Source organism: Palaemon carinicauda, chromosome 39 (assembly GCF_036898095.1).
Source record: "Palaemon carinicauda isolate YSFRI2023 chromosome 39, ASM3689809v2, whole genome shotgun sequence".
Lineage (NCBI taxonomy): Eukaryota > Metazoa > Arthropoda > Malacostraca > Decapoda > Palaemonidae > Palaemon > Palaemon carinicauda.
This window is the reverse complement of record NC_090763.1, coordinates 60,571,893-60,591,925: the sequence shown is the minus strand read 5'-3', so window position 1 is coordinate 60,591,925 and position 20,033 is coordinate 60,571,893. Positions and strand designations below refer to the sequence as shown.

At 47.4% G+C, this 20,033-nt stretch overlaps 1 long non-coding RNA gene across 1 annotated transcript in view; it reads left to right on the top strand.

The window, feature by feature from the left end:
* LOC137631214 (uncharacterized) overlaps positions 1-20,033 on the top strand; it is a 312,781-nt gene that overhangs the window by 711 nt on the left and 292,037 nt on the right. The window lies entirely within an intron of this gene.

Genomic DNA, 20,033 nt, shown 5'->3' with positions numbered 1-20,033 from the left:
ACCACCTAGCCTAACCTAGTAGCTGTATCCTTACACAGCCATACTAAATATAAGAGAGTCTAAAACCCTTTGTGTACTACCTAGGTTGTAGGGTAAAGGTGAGCTGCACCTTTCTGACTCAATACCCAATGCACAATAACCACACGAATGAATGAGCACCAATCATTTCTAGTTTTGTGAGATTCTTAATTCAATTTCAACAAATTTATAACAATTTAACACCAATATAATGATATACAAGTAACTAATTAGATTCTATATCTAAATGAGACTTTAAAAACCAAGTTCCCTTAAAAATGGATACGTAAAAATTACACCTTTTTTTCACTTCTAGTTTTTCAATACAATATGCCTTCTGTCACAAAGTGTTTGGTATTATTACAGTTTCATCCATTATGGGAAATCTATTATAATAATATATTTCCCGAGTAAAGCAAGTCTTGTAGTATTTCTGTAAAATATTATCTGTCGCAAATGCCTAGTTCTTTATATATCGACGATCAAACTCACGCTACTCATGTCTTCCTCCCAGATTTTTTCTAAGTCTGTTGTTATTGTTGACTGTGTCTTGTATTTGCTTAAATGAGTCCTGTAACCACTATAATCCGCTGACAAACTATTCCACTATGAAGTCTTACACGTTTGGCCAATCACAGCGCCTGTCCACTATGACGTCATACATGTTTGGCCAATCACAGCGCCTGTCCACTATGACGTCATACATGTTTGGCCAATCACAGCGCGACAATACAACTGCGCAACAATACATTTTCTTCCCAGGCATTTCATTTCGTTCTTAGACATGGAGACCATAGAAAGCACGTCATCTCATGTTGCACAAGAAGTTGAAATTCCATCTTCTTGTCCTGACTGTTTCCTAACTTACAATAAATTTGTTGAAAAACTACTGCATTTGTGCCAGAGACACAATTTAATTTTACAAAATAAAAATTGTCCTGCATGCCAAGGAACCTTCCCAACGGCTTCACGTTTTCCTCAAAGCAGCAGCACATCTTTATGAACCAACAGTTTAAGGTAAGCTTAATTAATTTATAGAGTATATTATAATGGTGATAGTATAACGATGTATACAGCAGTACCATCACTTTGGATTTGGTTTGATGGATGTGTTAGGTAGTGGCTGTAAGGGGGGGGGGTCGCAGGGGCTAGGCCTAGGTAGGGGTACAGGGCCCTAGGTTAGGTGGTTGTATTAGGTTCGGTAGTGTCCCGAAAATCACTGTGGCCTTAAGGGGGGGTCGCAGGGGGGACGGGCCCCCCCCCCCCCCCCCCCCCCGGTAGGCCTAGGTAGGGGTACAGGGCCCCTATGCTAGGTTAGGTGGGTTTTCTTAGGTTCAGTAGTGCCCTGAAAATCACTGTGGCCTTAAGGGGGGGTCGCAGGGGGGGGGGGGGCTCGCCCCCCCCCTCGGTAGGGCTAGATACGGGTATAGGGGGAGGGGTGGTGGAAGGATAAGTATTCATTTATTGCAAATATCATTTGACGCCCCCCCCCCCACCCAAAACCCCGGTTCCCACCTGGTGTCCCCCATAATTGTTGGGATGAAGTAGGGTCTTTCTGCATTCTGGAACAACTTGTTGTTTTAACTCCAATTACATAGTAAATCTCTAAATCGGATGGTTTGCGGTTCACTATTTCTGATGCAACAAATATATTTTTATTCCAGTTTCCCCATAATGGATGAAACTGTAAATTTACCAAGTGTTTTTATGTTAATATCAAGTTGGCACTTAGAACCACAGGTGGGGCAAATAGTGTCAATTTCACTTTTAATAACACCATAATCTTGGCAGTACTTTTTTATTCTTTCAATGTTACCACAATAATGCAAAGCAAAATCTTTATAATTTACACAACAATTGAGACAAGAACTTGGGAGAAAATCCACAGAAATTGATGTCAAAGTAGATGGTACATTAGATTTTATGTGCGAGGTGGCTATCCTACCTAACCACAAATAGTGGGTAGGTAGAGGGTGGTTTGGGGTACCCAGCCACCTATATCTACTCATGGTTCAATGAACCACATCACTTTTTAATTTTGGCTGGTGGAGAGAGGACGTCTCCTCTCTCTTCCTTCAACGCTAAGCCATTTACCTCTATTGCTTTACGCTCATTCTTTTCTGTACAGATATAACTTGAGTTTTTACGCGACTCTCCTTTCCAGAGTAATATGGCGGTTTCAGATGTCGATGTTTGTTCTGCGAGTTATCTGAAGGATTCCTGGGAGCTGACGATTCCTCAAAGGGTTTTTATTTCTTCCCCCTCGGAGGGGAGGAATTTTTAGTTCTTTATTTTTTTTTTTTCTCAACGCTTCATGACGACATTGGGTTGCGAGGTCGGTGGCTGTAGCAGCAGGGCTGACCTCTTAGCGGTTGAGTAAGTCTACCTCCCGTTCGCCCTTCCTTTGTCTTCTGCTGACGGCGAGTTTTCTCGCCAACTACCAATCCCGTTGTCTCCCAACATTCCACAATTTTTCTCTCTCCCTACAGGTAGTGTTTCAGCCCGCGTATGAAGCTCAGCCTATCAACCCACGGCGTACTCGACAATCGCCGGATTGACGGACTTTCCTTCTGTTTAATGATCGCAGGGGTGAGACTCATCACCTCGTCTTCCTTGTTGGTCAGGATGTCGTTTTCGACAATCCAGTGATGAGTTCAGAATTTATTCTGTTCAATGATCATCACCTCATCTTCTTGGTCGGTCTGGTTGTCATTCGTGACAATCAGATGTTAGACACCCATTAGGGCGTCTTTTGTGACGATTAATGATCGCTACAGAGATTGCTACGATCACGTGATCGTAGGTTATCATAATCTCAACGAACTCCTGTTTAGTTTTCCCTTCAGGGGATTCCTCCGGCAGGATTCCCGTTAGGGAAATCACTTCGGGGACAACTCAGGATTAAATCTTGGCTTTTTCTCTAGCAACACTTTATGTTAACCTTCATTTGAGATAGAACTCGTTGAAGAGCAACAGAGTGCGGCTCGTAGGTTCGCGTCCAGGTGTAAGATATTCCCCTTCCTGGGGAGAGTCTTTACACAACCTTTGCACACGTTTGCGCTCATTCTCAAGATCGTGTTTTATACACTTACGGTCACGAGCTCATGGCGGTTGTGGTCTCTGCTTACGTTAGCGCTCACGATCATCTACACGCTCACGATCAAAAGTGAGACACTCTTGACCATGATTACAACACTAGTATTTCCTCAACCCTTGAGGACGCTCACGATCATGAGCTAAACACATTTGATCGCGAGCGAGACGCTCATGCTTGCGCTCCCGATCACGAGTTACACTCTCGGTCATGAGCGAGACGCTCGTGACAACAATTGTGACACTAGACTCTTCTCAATTTTTGTGGACGCTTGCGATCACGTATTAGACACTCGTGATCATGAGTAAGACGCTCGAGTGCGAGTTAAGGCCGATTAACATGACCCGTTTTCTTTCCGACAGGCAGGCCGCCGTTTAAGCGGCGTCTAGCTTTCTTACGTGTATTTAAATGCAACTGTTCACACGACCCGTCAGGTTGATGGCGGCCCATTGTTGTCAGCCGTCGGAGTCGACTCGGCTTTCTTACCTAGAAATCCTGGCCGGTTTGACGGTCGTTAGCCACCCAACCAACGGGTGGATGATGCTTCGTGTGAATGAGGACCCATATTGTACCCGTTCGTTTCATGTCCTGCAACCTCGACTTTTCCTCATAGAATCATAGAGTGTACAGTTAGTTCATTGTTGGATGAAAAGTTAACTGAACTTGTGTGTGGGTATGAGGAATTGTTTGACATGAAAAATTTTCTCTGTGAAGTAACAAAATTTCTTTTCCGAGATGGGAGTATGGATAACTTTTTGCTTTAATAAAGTTTCATCGGTAATTGTGAATTATTTACCTTTATGAAATTCTTTGTTTGCATTTTTTTTTTTACCTTAAGCAGACTGTGGGTCTTTCCTTTGGAGATATGGCTTCTTAGCAATTTTTATTCTTCATGGGTAGGCCCATTTCAATCTTTTGTAGCAAACAGATAAACTTTGCTTTTGACATTCTGGAATACAGTATTGATAAAATTTCACTTCATCATCTGTCAGTTCTTTACACAGTGTCCAGAACTCTTCCTCCCTCTTTCTTCTCTTTATTGACTGATATACCAATATCCTTTTCCTTTTTCATTTGAATCTCTCTTCCTTCTCCTCTTCTAGTAGAAAAGTAATTGCCGCCAAATTTCTATTGCTGAGAGAATTATCTCCCATGATACTCACGTGACAGAATCTAAGTAAACAATGCAAACCGCGCTGGGGTAAACGGATAGGGAAGGTCTTGTGTGAATGTACAACATTTTGACGGCGTTTAGCCACCGGCCTACCTGTCGGAAAGAAAACGGGTTGTGTGAATCGGCCTTTACACGGTCACTAGCGAGAGACTCGTGACCATGATTGTGATGTCAGTCTCTACGACCCTTGAGAACGTTCAAGTGATTGCTATCAAGACGCTCGCGATCGCGCTCACGCTCACGAATTACATGCTCACGGTCGCGAGCGAAACGCTCGTGACCATGATTGTGACGTCAATCTCTTTAACCCTTGAGAACTTTCAGGTGATAGCTAGTGAGACGCTTGCGATCGAGCTAATGCTCACGGTCGTGAGCCAGATGCTCGTGACAATAATTGTGATGCCAGTCTCTACAACCCTCAATAACGTTCATGTGATCGTGAGTGAGATGCTCCCCATCGCACTCACACACACTCACGAGCAGGGGTTATGCGCTCTCATAACCGCGATCTTGAATGTCTTGTAATTGTGATCACAAGCTAAACACTCGTAATCACTACCTGGACACTCATTATCGTGTTAATGCTCATGATTGTGCTAAAGCTAACGATCCTGCTCACGATCGTACTCACCCTGACGATTGGGAGTTACATGATCAAGCAGGACGCTCGTGACTGCAATCACGAGTGTCTTGTGGCCACAATCACGAGCTAGACACTCGTGATCACGTCAGAGACGCTCACTACCACGCTCACGCTCGCAGTTGTGAGTTACACGCTGGAAGACTTGTGACCGTAATCGCGGTCACGACGCTCGCTCATGATCATGAGTGTCTTGTGGTAAAGATCACGAGCTACACTCTCGTGATCACGGACGAGACGCTTGCAATAATGAGCTAGACGCTTACGATCACGAGGCATGAGCCCGTATCCCAGGGTAGAAACGATCCTGTCCGATTTGATAGATCTTGGATTTTCCAGATCTCTGATTTGTCCGCTTCCAAACGCAAATTTTCAATGGCTAGATGATCCCCGGTTGCTTATCAATAGCACCATTCGTTATTTTTATGTTCAACAGGTAGTTATTCGTTGTCCTACATGGTGGTACCTCGTCGTGTTCGCTTGCTGGCCATTTTGCTGCCGGATATTTATTAGTCGGAGACTAGTAAATTTAGGCCTCTAGTTCGACAGCCACTTCCTGGGAGAGAGTTGCTCAAGAGAGCACTCTCTCCTAGACGGCATAGATCGTCTTTGCTCAAGTCCTCACTCTTGAGCTTACTCTACTTTGTTACACCCTGCAGAGTTGATGGAATTACAGTTTGTTCCTTCTGGGAATCTAAGAATGCACCCATCTTCGGCTACAGGGATAATACGCTAGTGCAAGGCTCAGTGCCCCTCGAACTTTGGGTTCTTGTTTGTGTATCACAAACAGAGCTTCTTGGGTTCCTAACGGTTTTCGCGCCGTTGTCGGAATTAGAGGGATCTGCTTCAAAGTGGCCAGGTTTATGCATTGAATCTGGCACACTCACAGGAATTCGTCCCTTGAACGTACCTGGTTTCTTGTACACTTCGTTCATACTGCAGGAAGGCTTGCGAACAAATTGCCTCAGGAACCAGGTTGCTGCCTCGATTGCTACCTACACCCCTGTTGTCCTGTTTATTACCAAGCTGCTCAAGAGCTGAGTTTGCTTGAATAGGAACTACACTAGTTAGACAATCCTGAAGTAAATCGGATCTCGGATGTGATAAGGGAGGCAGATTCTTTGAATCTGTTTTTCTCCCCCTCTAATGGGAAACATAACCTTTTGAGTTTACCGCCATTTTCTCCCTCTTAGAGAACGAAATTCAGCGCTGTCTAATCGACAGCCATAACAAATTACTTAGTATGATTCGGGTTGGCCTTAGACGGGTGACATGACAGGAATAACAGCGGCTATTTAGAATCTGTTTGTTCCATAACTGGAATACAAACCACGCTATGTAATTGTGGTATTACTTTTGGCGTAGCTGAAAAGACGAGCCAATAATTTTTAACGAGGGTTTACTACCCAACCTCTAGTCAGCGGGGGTAGGGAGGGTAGCTTACTACCGCTCCCCCTCACACACCTGTGATTGAGCCCACTTTGCTCTCGGCTCGGATGGTGGTCGGACGTGTCCGCTCTCCTCCTCGCCGTCATATTGGCAGCCATTAACGCTTTTTGTTCTTTCTTTTTTTAGATTACTGTGTAAGTGAAGTTGGCCTTTGCAACCATGCGCACCTGCCCTGGTCTTCCCGACCACCCCTGTGGAACGTTTATGTCGGCGGTCGAGACCGATCCTCACGCCCTTTGTCCTTGTCCATCTTGTAGGGGCCAATGGTGTGATAGTGTCTACAAGTGTAGTGAGTGTAGGGAGTGGTCTGCCTCCCAGTGGGAAAGGTTTTCGCGACGTCGGAAGAAGAAGTCCAAATGGGATATTTCTCCTTCGAAGGTTGCTTCGAAGGAAGAAAATCCCAGGGCCTTTTCCTCCATCGCCCAAACCTCCTCCGAAGCTCCTACTTGACCGTCGAGTAGTAGCGTAGACCTAATTATTTCTAACCAGCCTTGGATCTCGAGAGATGACATTGCTTCCCCTAGCGAAGCAGCTCCACCTCTCCCCTCGGGGGAGGCCATGTCACTAACTTCCCTCTTTCAGATTTGGTCCTCCTTGTGGCTCACAGGTTCGCCCTCCAAGGAGGTTTTGCTTGATTATATCCGCCTGGGTGCTGCTGTCAAGCAATCGTCATCACCGTCAGAGGTAGAGCCTCTGACTCTTGTCGACGTTGTGGTGTCAGGGGTATCCCATGCGGCTTCACCCATCTCCTCTGCCACTCCAAACTCTACGGTAGCTAACGACTTAGTTTCCCCCTTTCCTGACCATCCTACGAGGGGGAAACTAAATTCATCATCAGTCTCTCCTGCTAGTGTTTCTCCTCCTCGGGGGAGTTCACTTACAGAGACTCCTCTTCGGAGGACTGCTGAAGGTCAGCTTGCTGATCCAATGGCCCCCAGAGGGCGCATCCGTCGGAAGGCTCGCTTTCCTCTTCGCCATGGAGGCCTTCCTTCACCTGCGGTGAGGAGGCTTCTCTTTGGTTCAACGTCGTCTATGCAGTCCCCAGCAGAGGAGCCTCTAGAGTCTAGACCAATCTTCCATCACTGCACCTGCATTGGTCCTGGACCTCTGCAGATCATTCGCGATCTCCTTCGGTAGAAGGTCGTCCTTTTAAAGGACATGTCGACCGTCCACCTGCCGACCTGCCATCGCCGTTCCTGCATGGGCCTAACAACGCTCCACCTGAACGACATCGTTCTCCTGTGCAATAGCGCTCTCCCGCACGCCAACATGCGTGCCCTACATCACGCTCTCCTGAGTGCCATATTGCGCGCCATCCTACGCACCAGTTAAATCCTGCGCGCCAACTTTCTCCTGCACGCAAGTTTATGGATGAGACAGCCATGCTACCCTCACCCTCGCGCCCTCCCTTACCTGCGCGCACTCACAAAGATACACGCATGCACCATGCGCACGCGCACCATCAATCTCCTAAGGATGCGCGCCAACATTCTCCTGCGCGCCCATCATGAATCTACTGCGCACCCCCGCGCTAGGGGACATTCTCCTGCGCGCACGCCCTAAGTCTTTGGCAGATGCGTGCAAACACTCCCACGCGCATATCGTGATTCTCCTGCACGCCCGCGGGCCATCAGTTTCCCGCACGCGAGCACCAATATTCTCCTTCGCGCGAGCGCCATTATTCTCCCTCGCGCAAGCGTCAATATTCTCCCGCGCACGAGCCTGCACATCAAAGGAACGACTTCCGGCAAGGTTGCCATTCCCTCATTCCCCTCCCCGCAAGCGCATACCACCGCGCATTGTGGGAGAAGGGATACTTCCAGAGGGGTTCAGGATCCCAAAGCTACCAAAGGCGAACCCACCTATTCCAGTGATTCCTCCCAGGGATCCTTCAATCCCTTTCCCTACAGGGGGTATGTCTGAAAGTGCGTCTGTCGGCCAACAGCCCTGGTTCAGTGCCCTGATCAGAGCCGTAACTCAGGCTTTCAAGCCTGTCCTCTCTGATCTAGGACACGGAACCATGGCTTCCTCTACCCCGCTGAAGAGGAAAAGAGGAGTTCTGGACACGGTCACTTCCCCGAGGGCGAAACTGACCCCACGCAGACCTTCAAGGCAGGTTCCTCCTATTCCTCGGACTAACTCTCCTTCCCTTTCAGACGAAGATCTCTCGTCACCAAGGGAATCACGTGAAGAGAGATTTTCCCCCATCCCACCAATGGAGGAAACCTCTCTTCACGCCGAGAGTTCCACCTAATCCGGGATTAAAAGGAACATGCCACCCTCATCAATGTTGGAGTTTTACATCCTTCCCCGGAAGGAATCCAAAGACTCCAAAATATTGCCTAAGGGCTAGGATGGAGCCTGCCAGCCACTCAGAAAATGTCCACGATTCTCCCCAAGAAGAGCCTTTGGGGATAGAAGAAGACTTCGCTGCAAGTCCTACAACAGGAGGAGACCAGCAGGAGTCAGAACACGTGTTTTGGCAGGTTCTAACTCTAATGAGGGCTCTCAACGGGGTTTTCCGGCCCAGAGATCCTCCCTCGAGAGGGCAAAGACACGGTCCTAGATCATGTCTTTGGTACTCAAAAGCCCTCAAGACCAGTGCAGCCCTGCCCTGGTCTCAAGGTGTAAAGAGTACCAGGGACAAGATTGCCCAGCAGCTCTCCGAGATGTCCTCCTCTAACTGTTCCGGTACCACCAATAAGGTCCTCCCACCTCCTCGCGTACAGCAGAGGAGGTAGGAGTCTTGTTTAGCTCTTCCACTTCACCACTCGCTGGAAGAGCTAACCAGGGGAGTCCCTCTTCAGAGACACTCCAACTGGCAGGTCTCATTCTCGGCAGCCGAGATCCTCAACCAGGAGAAGGTCGCGAAGTGTGCTATGCAAGCCACGTCAATATCTAGTTGGGGACTTTAGGTATCCTGATACGTTCTGAGGATTTCTCCAAGGAACGTAACCAGGAAAGCTATGGATACCTTCCTCCTCTCAGGTACTCGCACGATTAAGTTTCTTGCCCATCAAGTCTCGAACTTGTGGGCAAATACCATCCTGAAACGTCAGGATGCAGTAGCTGAGAGATTCCACCAGAAGGTCCCTAGCTCTGAGATCAATAAGCTCAAACATTCCTCCATGGAGGGGTATGTTCTATTTGAGCCTAAGGATATGGAACATGCTGCTGAGAGGTAGAGGAAGTCACATCAAGACTCCCTCCTCTATAGGGCTTTAACATCTAGGCCCTATAAGCCTCCAGCACCACAGCAGCCCCGTCCAGCCAAGGCCACTAAGACGACAACTGCAGCGAAGACTATGGTGTCTAAGCCCTTTCCTGTCAAAGAAATGAAAGGCAAAAAGTCCTCCAGGGGAGGCAAAAATCCTAGAGGGAGCAGCCAAGGCCGCAAACGCTAGGATAGACAGTCCCCCTGCATTTCCACCAGTGGGGGGATGCCTACAAAGTTGCGCACACAGGTAGAAGCAACTCGGGGCCGATTCCTGGACTATCTCCGTGATCAGTCAAGGATATCGTGTCCCGTTCATGACATCTCTACCTCCCCTGACAACGAATCCAGTGTCATTGAACTCCCTTGCCATGGTATCGGCAAGGGGGCAAGCCCTTCGGGCAGAAGTCCAGACCCTGTTGAAGAAGGGCACTATCCAAGATGTCCTCAACGGATCCCCAGGCTTCTTCAGTCAACTCTTTCTTGTAAAGAAGGCGTCTGGAGGCTGGAGACCAGTCATTGACCTCTCAGCTCTGAACAAGTTTGTCAAACAAATTCCATTCAACATGGAGACGGCAGGCACAGTCAGACTAGCAGTAAGACCGCAAGACTTCATGAGCACACTGGATCTAAAGGACGTGTACTTCCAGATCCCAGTCCATCCGTCTTGAAAGAAGTACTTAAGATTTAGCCTAGACAGTAGAAAATACCAGTTCAAGGTGATGTGCTTTGGTCTTTCCACAGCACCACATGTCTTCACCGGAGTGTTCACCCTAGTATCATCTTGGGCACACAGGATTGGCATCCATCTCCTCCGTTATCTGGACGACTTGCTAATCCTAGCAGACTCGGTGGCAACCCTTCTTCAACACCGAGACAAACTTCTGAGACTTTGCCAAGATCTGGGGATATTGGTAAATCTCGAGAAGTCCTCCCTGCTTCCCACTTAAAGACTGGTATACTTAGGTATGATTATAGACACTACTCTCCACAAAGCCTTCCCATCAGATGACAGGATAGCAAATCTGAGGAAGGTCGCAAGACCATTTCTCAGACGAGAAGAACTTCCAGCCCAATCGTGGCTTCGTCTCCTCGGTCACCTTTCATCGTCTCAGGATGAGATCCCTCCAGTGGCGACTCAAGTCCCGGTGAAATCAAGCTTACGACTCCCCGGACATCCAGATCCCCATGGGACCTGCGGAACTGACTGATCTCCAGTGGTGGGGGGCAGACGGGAATCTACGAAAAGGAGTGGATCTTCTCATCATCCTCCCGGATTTGATGCTGTTTTCAGACGCTTCAAAAAAAGGGCTCTGGTCAGAGTCAGAAAAATACCTCCACATAAATCTCCTAGAGATGAAGGCCATCTTTCTAGCCCTTCAACAGTTCCAACAGTACCTGGCTAGTCACTCTGTGGTGGTGATGAGCGACAACACCACAGTAGTGGCCTATATCAACAAACAAGGAGGTACTTTTTCGCAGCAACTTTCCCATCTAGCAGTAGAGATACTGAGATGGGCCAAAATCCACTCGATACCACTATCGGCGCGCTTCATTCCGGGCAAGAGGAATGTGCTTGCCGACAACCTGAGCAGAGCATCTCAGATAGTGAGTACTTAGTGGTCTTTGGATCATCTAGTAGCCAACAAAGTCCTGATTTTGTGGGGTTCTCCGACTGTGGACCTCTTCGCAACGGCCCTGAACTTCAGGCTCCCACTGTACTGTTCCCCAGTCCCAGACCCCAAGGCTCTCTGGCAAGATGCTTTCCAACAACGGTGGGACAACATCGACATTTATGCCTTTTCCCCGTTCTGTCTGAATAGGAGGGTACTCAACAAGAACAGAACATCGGTCAATCTTTCAATGACCCTCATAGCTCCGCTATGACATCACGTAGAATGGTTCCCGAACCTTCTGCAACTAACGGAGCCACCAAGAGAACTCCCTCTACGACACAATCTACTCAAACAACCACACGCCAACATCTTCCTCAAAGCCGTAGGTTCATTACGACTTCACGCCTGGAGACTATCCAGCATCTCTCTGAGAGAGTATTTTCGCAACAAGTTGTGATCAGGATGTCTGGACATCAGCAGCAGTCTACCAGGCAAAGTGGAAAGTCTTTTGTGGTTGGTGTCGTGGATGGGGTATCTCTCCACTCGATACCACTATTCCAGCAATAGCGGAGTTCCTCGTGTTGCGTGAAGTAATGCCCCTATCAATCTCGGCAGTGAAAGGCTATCTCTCAGCCTTAAGCCTCGCCTTCAGACTGAAAGGAATGGACATTTCCTCATTGCTAGAACTTTCTCTACTCATACGGAGTTATGAACTTACCTGCCCCCAGTTGGAAGTTAGACCTCCCCCATGGAACGGGGTTTGAGTTCTCAAGTCTCTTAAGAGTCCTCCCTTTGAACCATTACGCCAGGCATCAGATCGCCACCTAACTTGGAAGACGGTGTTACTGCTAGCTTTGGCCTTGGCCAAGCGAGTCAGTGAACTTCATGGTCTCTTGTATGACAGTGTCCATTCAAGGGGATGGGGGCAGGTAACGTTCAGCTTTGTCCCTGAATTTATTGCTAAGACTCAGAACCTGGGAGCAGCCGATCGTCGATTCGACTCCTTCCGGATTTCTAGTCTCCGTACTGTAACAGATGACCCAGACCACATCTTACTATGCCCAGTAAGGAGCTTGAGGCTCTACCTCAAGAGAACAGCCGCAGTCCGTCCTCGTGTGCCAGCACTATTCATCAGCGCAGGAAGAACTAAGAGGAGGGTCACCAAGAACACCATCTCTGCATGGATTCGCAGGGTCGTTGACCTTGCACTGAATCCAGACCCTCCTCCGTTACACATGATGTCAGGGGCATAACTACGTCCCTGGCCTTCAAAAGAAATTTTTCAGTGACGCAAGTTCTTAAAGCTGGGGTGTGGAAACGACAGACCACGTTCACATCCCACTACCTGCAAGACGTGACCCACAAAAGACTTTATACTTTTTCTATCGGTCCTGTGGTGGCTGCACAACAGCTGGTTTAAAACCTCAAGCTCCTTATTGGACAAGTAGCAGAGAGCATTGTTACCCAGTTTTAGTCTGCATGAATGAAAAGGTTTGACTGGCCCTTATACTTTTCTTCATTCTCCCCTCTCTTGGGGAAAGCAGGATCCTGGGTTCTCTGCATAGCTGACCTCAAACCACTGCAGGGAAACCATGTTTCCTTGTGTTCCTAGTATTAAGATTAATACTGTTACATCCCCATACCCTGACGAGGTGGTATTGGGAAAGTCCTAGTCTACAAGTTTCCATCTACAGAACTTCGGAACAACTTTCTAGGATGAGTTACACTTCTACATACCTTTACACACAGCTTGCGTAGGTCGCAGACCTTGCGTAGCAATGTCTTAGCGTGGTGCAGGGACTCCTTATTTCTTGAGTGCTCACACATTCAGATAAGGAGCCCCCGAGCAAAGCCGAAAATCCAGACTGGCTTGGACGTCCACCCTTCCTAATGGGTGAGCCACCCCTATTAAATAGCATGGTTTGTATTCCTCTTACTGAACAAATGACAAATTTGTAGATAATTTGTATTTTTCCTAACTTTACAAACCATAGCTATTTAATCAAACTTGCCCGCCAGCCCTATCCCCCTTGAAGTCCTACCTCCTAGCAAAGTGAGCTCAATCACAGGTGTGTGAGGTGGAGCGGTAGCAAGCTACCCTCCCTACCCCCGCTAACTAGCAGTGTGGGTAGTAAACCCTCGTTAAAAATTAATGGCACGTCATTTCAGCTACATCGAAAGTGATACCCCTATTAAATAGCTAAGGTTTGTATAGTTAGGAAAAATACAAATTATCTACGAATTTGTCATGTTCTCCCAATCTCCATATGCCCTCGGACCTTAGTGGAAGCACATTTAACCTCCATATGCTTCTCTTCCGGGAAAACATCTTTTATCTGCACTTCATGAAACTCAGGCTTGTTCATGAAGTCGGACAAGGATTTTCTCCCATAACCGGAGCTCCTCCTTAGGCCGGAGTGGTTGGGAATGAATATATTCCTTTCTCATAAGAAGACCCCTCCCACGAGCTCAAAATAATTGGCTCATGTCGTTTTGCCAAGGAAAGAGAATCCAGACTTAGCGACAAGGCTACTATCTTGTATCTCCCATCTTCCTCTAGGAAATGGTAAGCAGTCATTATCTTCTTCTTCATGATTGGAACAACTGATCTCATAGGAAGACGGGGACGCCGTAATATAGCCATGCTTCATCGGTTAGAAGTCTCTACTTTTATTCTCTCCTTGTGAGACAAGCTTAACCTTCAAACCTTGTCATGCGAGGGGAGGTTTTGCAATCGAGTTAGCCTACTATATAGGATCGGCCCTCGTCTATAAGTCCTCGGCCTACTGACTGATTTTAAAGTCTCGAACTCCTGCGAGATATCTTCCGTTTACATCGATCTATAATTCGAGTAATCGAAGGAATAACACGAAGGATATCCATAGACTGTGTCATTACCCTGTAGAAATTTCCGCAGGTCCGACAACACCGCATTAGTTCCCATGGAGTGCGACCTCTTAAGAACTAGCCGGGTCCCAGGTCCATCGGCACTAGGGTGCATCCTTCTCTTGGTCCTCTATAAGACCTGAGCAAATAACAGTCCTAGTTAAAAGACTGCCTGATGAGAATCACTCCCAGGAGTAGATCTCCTCGTTCTTCTGTATTTGGTGCTTTCTAAAGAGACAACAAAGAAAAGGGGGGGGGGGAGGCCACATACAGGACCATATATCCTTAGGTCTATGATCAGAGCACGAATGATAACGTCTCAATCCCCTAGTAGGCACCTTTTTTCTTTGGGAAAGTGCCGGGGGATGACTGATTCGTCGGTCTCCCGTTCGCGGGAAAACATTTCCTGCTCCTATGTGGTCTCCCATTTGGGGTATCCTGTCCACGGGTTTAGATTTTATGGACTCCACCCCTTCTGCAGGAGTATTCCTCCTACAGCCTCTGTTTTAGAGGTCCTCCTTCGGGAAGCGGAATGAGTATCAATGACAAGCAGTGATATTCTTTTTGCAGGAGGACTGCTGTCTCCTGTTCGATTCCCTTTTGCGAGCAGTTTTCTTGGGAAAGGAATAGGTGGATTCTCCCCACTTCCGTGCAGACTTATAGTCGGACTTGTCTCATTAAGGGTTTCGACTAGTGCTTTGCTCTAGCCTTGTTGGCAAGACAAATTGCCGAAAAGACAGGTCAAATGCAGTGGCACATATACGGCTCTGGAGAACGCATTGCAGACTTCCTTTACGACTAGATACTCCGTGGTAAGAGTCAAGTGAAGATTGTATTTTTTCCTCTTCGTAAGAGTGCTATTCTAGTCATGCACTTAAAAAATGCCAACGAAGGGAATCACATTCTTAGGCTTGGGCAACGAAAGACCTTCGCTCTCACATCGAGCATCTCCTCTAATCGTAGCTCTCAATAGAGTTTGAACCTATTATCCAGAGTGGGGTAATACTGTATAGCCTTCTACGGGACGGGTGGCTCTCAACTGCAGATCTTCCCCTGATCCCGAAGACAGGTCTTTTCCAGTGTGACATTCGACCAAAAGAGAGAGGTACTCAATGGGTCTCCCTCAACATCTCTCGCTCAAGGCGAGAAACCAAGTAACATGATTTTTTTTTTCCGCGCAGCTTGAACCTGAGACCTCCAACTGGGAACCTGCCACTTTGTAATCAAGGCTATAACACTGGTAATTACTAGAGGACATACCTCAAGGAGGGTGATTACCTAGCCCAAAGGGTGTAGCACACTGGGTTAGATACTCGTCATTGTTTTTCTTTTCCAAGCCAGTGATTATATTGAGACCATACTTCAGGAAAACAATGAAGGAGTTCGCTCCATAGGTTCAGTACACCTCGCTGACCCCAGGAAGGTCAGAGGAGGTCATAAGGATCTTGTCCGTGACGGGGAGCAGACCCTATACCAGTCACAGAATCCCTCTCCTCCTCCTCATAGAGATGACCCAAAGGTCTGAACGTTTTAGGCCAGAATCCGTCTGTAACGTTTTCAAGCAGGTCCTTTGTGACACAAATCGTGCCATTGGTAGGGTCGAAATTGAGGTATTGCCTCCGGATCAGCGTCCAATTTTCTTACCTCCACCTGAGGAAGAGCTTACGGCTCCTGCAGCTAAGGCTTTAGCTATTGGTGTCCCTAAACCCTTGCAAGTGCCTCCTTCCGACATCTTGGAGAAACACTTCCCTGCGCGAAGGGAATCCAAAGACACCAAAACCAAACCCAAGAATGCCAAGGCAAGGGAAGTCCATTTGACAGAGACAAACAGGAGGTCCCCTGTGACAGGTCCCTCAATTGATCCCATTGATGTCCCTGACCTACCCCAAGCTCTGCATGTGAGCTTGTAGGTAGATTAGCCATTGGACACGGATGACGAAAATCTTCTGAGGGCAGCTAGTCCGAACTTTCACTCGGAACAAGAGAAACGAAAGTTGGAGCATACCTTTTGGCAGGTCCTCTCTTGCATGAGGGCCAACAGTGGGCTGTCAACTCCTGGTACTACCATCAAGGAAGGGAAGGATATGGTTCTCGCTGAGATCTTTGAGACCCAGAAGCCATCCAAGACCAGTGCAGCTTTGCCCTGGTCTAAAGGCCTAACGCTCGCCAAAAGGAACGCTATTGCCCAGATAGCCGGAACTTCCAGTTCCTTGAGGGCAGGTTCCTCCTCACGGTCTTTACTGCTTTCTTTTGTTTTACAAAGGAAGTATTATGAGATCGATGGAGAATCGCATTCTACCATGTCCCTCTACCCTTCTGTGGAATCTGATAAAGGGTCATCTGTCTCAAACCCTCTATGCTTTGAGAGCCTCTCTCTTGGCAGTTGAGCTCCTCAACGTAGAGAGAGGTGCGAAGTACGCCATGCAGGATGCTTCGTGGCTCGACCTCTCTCCTCTCGATGCTTCTATTACCGTAATAGCGGAGTTCTTTGTATAATTTTGGGAGGAAAAGCTCTTTTCAGTCTCGGCGCTGAAAGGCTATCGCTCAGCCTTGAGCCTCGCCTTTAAGCTGAAAGGAGTGGATACTGTATTTCCTCTTCATTGGAGCTTTCTTTACTCATACAGAGTTATGAGATCACTTGCCCTCAGTCAGAGATCAGGTCTCCTCCCTGGAATGGGGTTTGCATTTTGAGGTCCTTAAAAGGACCTCCCTATGAACCATTACGCCATGCAACTGACCGAAATCTCACTTTGAAGATGGCGTTCCTGCTCGCTTTAGCCTCAGCAAAGAGAGACGGTGAACTTCATGGCCTCTCATATGACATCACCCATTCAAGGGGATGGGGGAAGTGACAGTCAGCTTCGTCCCTGAGTTTATTGCTAAGACTCAAAATCCTGGGTTGCTGGCCCATAGATTCGGGCCCTTTCAGATTGAGAGTCTTCGTTCTGTAACCAATAACCCTGATAAGTTGTTGCTATGCCCAGTGAGGAGTTTGAGATACTATCTTAAACGCACTGCAGCAACATGGCCCAGACTAACACATCTGTTTGTTACCTCACGGAGAGTAAAGAGGAAGATCACCAAAAACTCAGTTTCCTCCTGGATTCGCCAAGTAATTGAAAGAGCCTTGGCTCCCGATCCTCCTCAGGCTCGTCAACCTAGAGCCCATGTCAGGGGAATCAGCACTTCCCTGGCATTAAAACGCAACTTCTGTGTGTTGCAAGCTCTTCAAGTGGGCGTGTGGAAGAGACACCACCTTCACAGCCTATTATTCAAAAGACGTGACCCACATGAGACTCGATACTTTCACTATCGTTCCTGTGGTGGCTGCTCAACAAGTGGTTTATGAATAGCTTAGGCTCCTTGATGGACAAGTAGCAGTTGGTTAAGGGCATTGGTTACCTGGGTTAAGACTTGGATGAATGGGAGAGTGTCTGGCTTTTCCTTTCTTCATCTTCCCCTCCCTTGGGGGTACAGCACCACGGGTCCCTCTGCAAGCTGGCTTCATCCTCTGCAGATAATTATTACTTCCTTGTGTAGCCTAGTATAAGTCATAAATTTATATACTGTCCATGTCCTCATTGCTTTCTGCTAGGTAAGCAATGGGAAACTTCTAGTTTTTTGTATTTATAAACTCAGAGTGTGTTTGTACAAGACGACAAACTTTCATTAGACTGAATTGCTCAGGCCGCTGTTATACTCACTTTGTATATTTTAGCGAGGTATTAAAGTTTACCCTAGACCACAGTCATATACTGTACTAGGTAAAACCAGGTCAATGTCCAGGTTTGTATTAGTTAGGGAAAAATACAAATTATCTCTGAATTTGTCATTTTCCGTGTGGCAGGTATTACGGGGGCGTGTGGAAATGTCAAAATACATTTACAGCCCACTATTTAAAAAGACGTGACCTACAAGTGGCTGCTCAACAGGTGGTATAAGAAATACCTTGGGCTCCTTGTTGGACAAGTAGCAGAGGTTGAGAGCATTGGTTACCTAGATCAAGACTGGGATGAATGAGAGTATGTGTGGCATATTCCTTTCTTCATCTTCCCCAATCTTGGGGTACAGCACCATGGGTCCCTCTGTAAGCTGGCCTCAACCTCTGCAGGTAGTTATCACTTCCCTTGTGTAGCCTAGTATAGTCATAAATTAACATAACATCCACGTCCCTATTGCATCCCGCGAGGTAAGCAACGGGAAATGTCTTTGCTAATTCTTATATATATAAACTCGGAATGTGTTCATACAAGACTTACTTAGCTCTCATGACAATGAATTGCTCAGGCTGCAATCATACTCACTTTGTATGCTTAGTGAGGTGTCAAGCTTTTCCCCTTTATATACTGTACTAGGTAAACCTGGGTCAATGTCCATGCCAGAATTAGGACTTCAACCCTCCTAAGAGTGATTCATCCACATAAATAACATAAGGTTTGTTAGTGTGGGAACAAATGACAAATTCAGAGATAATTTGTATTTTTCCCTAACTAATACAAACCTGTAGTTATCTAGATAAATTGGCCCGCTATCACCTGTCCCTCAGAAGTCCTGCCTGCAATAAAAAAGTGACGTAGCTCACGGCCGTGAGGGTATATATAGAGGCAGCTGTGTACCCCTTAGCCACAACTGGCCTACCCGTTCAAGCAGTTAGCGTTGCCACCTCGCACTTTTAGTCTGATGGCTACCTTCCAGCTTTGCCGAAAGATGATCCACATAAATAACTCCAGATTTTTATTAGTTAGTGAAAAATACAAATTATCTCCGAATTGGTCATTTGTTCCGTAACTGGAATACAAACCATGCTATTTAATAGGGGTATTACTTTCGGCGTAGCTGAAATGACGAGCCATTAATTCTTAACGAGAGTTTACTATCCACACCGCTAGTTAGCAGGGGTAGGGGAGGGTAGCTTGCTACCCCCCCCCCCCTCACACACCTGTGCTTGAGCTCACTTTGTTCTTGGCTCGGATGCTAGTCGGACGTGTCCGCTCTCATCCTCACCGTCATTTGGCAGCTATTTAATTGCTTTTGTCTTTTCTATTTCTAGTTCTGTATATGTGAAGTTGGCATCTGCGATCATGCTCACCTGCCCTGGGTTTCCCGACCGCCCCTGTAGAACATTCATGTCGGTGGTCGAGACTGATCCTCACGCCCTTTGTCCTTGTAGGGGCCAACGGTGTGATAGCAACAATAAGTGTATTGAGTGTAGAAAGTGGCCTACCTCCCCGTGGGAGAGGTTTTCGCTACGACGAAAGAAGTCCAAACAGGATATTTCTCCTTTGAAGGTTGCTTCAAAAGAAGAAAAACCCAAGGCCCCTTCTTTCGTTGCCTAAGCCTCCTCCGAAGCTCCCATTCAGTCGGTCTCTTTCGAGAGACCATCGAGTGGTAGCGTAGACCAATGTATTGTTTACCAACCTCGGGACTCGAGAGATGACGTTGCTTCCCCTAGCAAAGCAACTCCACCTCTCCCCCTGGGCGAAGATATGTCACTAACCTCCCTTTTTCATCTTTGGTCCTCCTTGGGGCTTACGGGTTTGCCCTCCAAGGAGGTTTTGCTTAACTACATCCGATTGGGGTGCCGCTGTCAAGCATTCGTCGTCACCGTCAGAGGTTGATCCTCTTGTCTCTTGTCGACGTTGTGGTGTCAGAGGTATCCAATGCGGTATCACCCATCACCTTTTCCACTCCAAACTCTACGGTAGCTGACGGCTTAGTTTCTCCCGTTTCTGTTCAACCTACGAGGGAGAAACTAAGTCCATCGTCAGTCTCACCTGCTAGTGTTTCTCCCCTTGGGGGAGTTCACTTACAGAGACTCCTCTTCGGAGGACTGCAGAAGGTCAGCTTGCTGATCCAACGGCCCCCAGAGGGCGCATTCGTCAGAAGGTTTGCCTTCCTCTTCGCCTTAGAGGCCTTCCTTCACCTGCGGTGAGGAGGCGCCT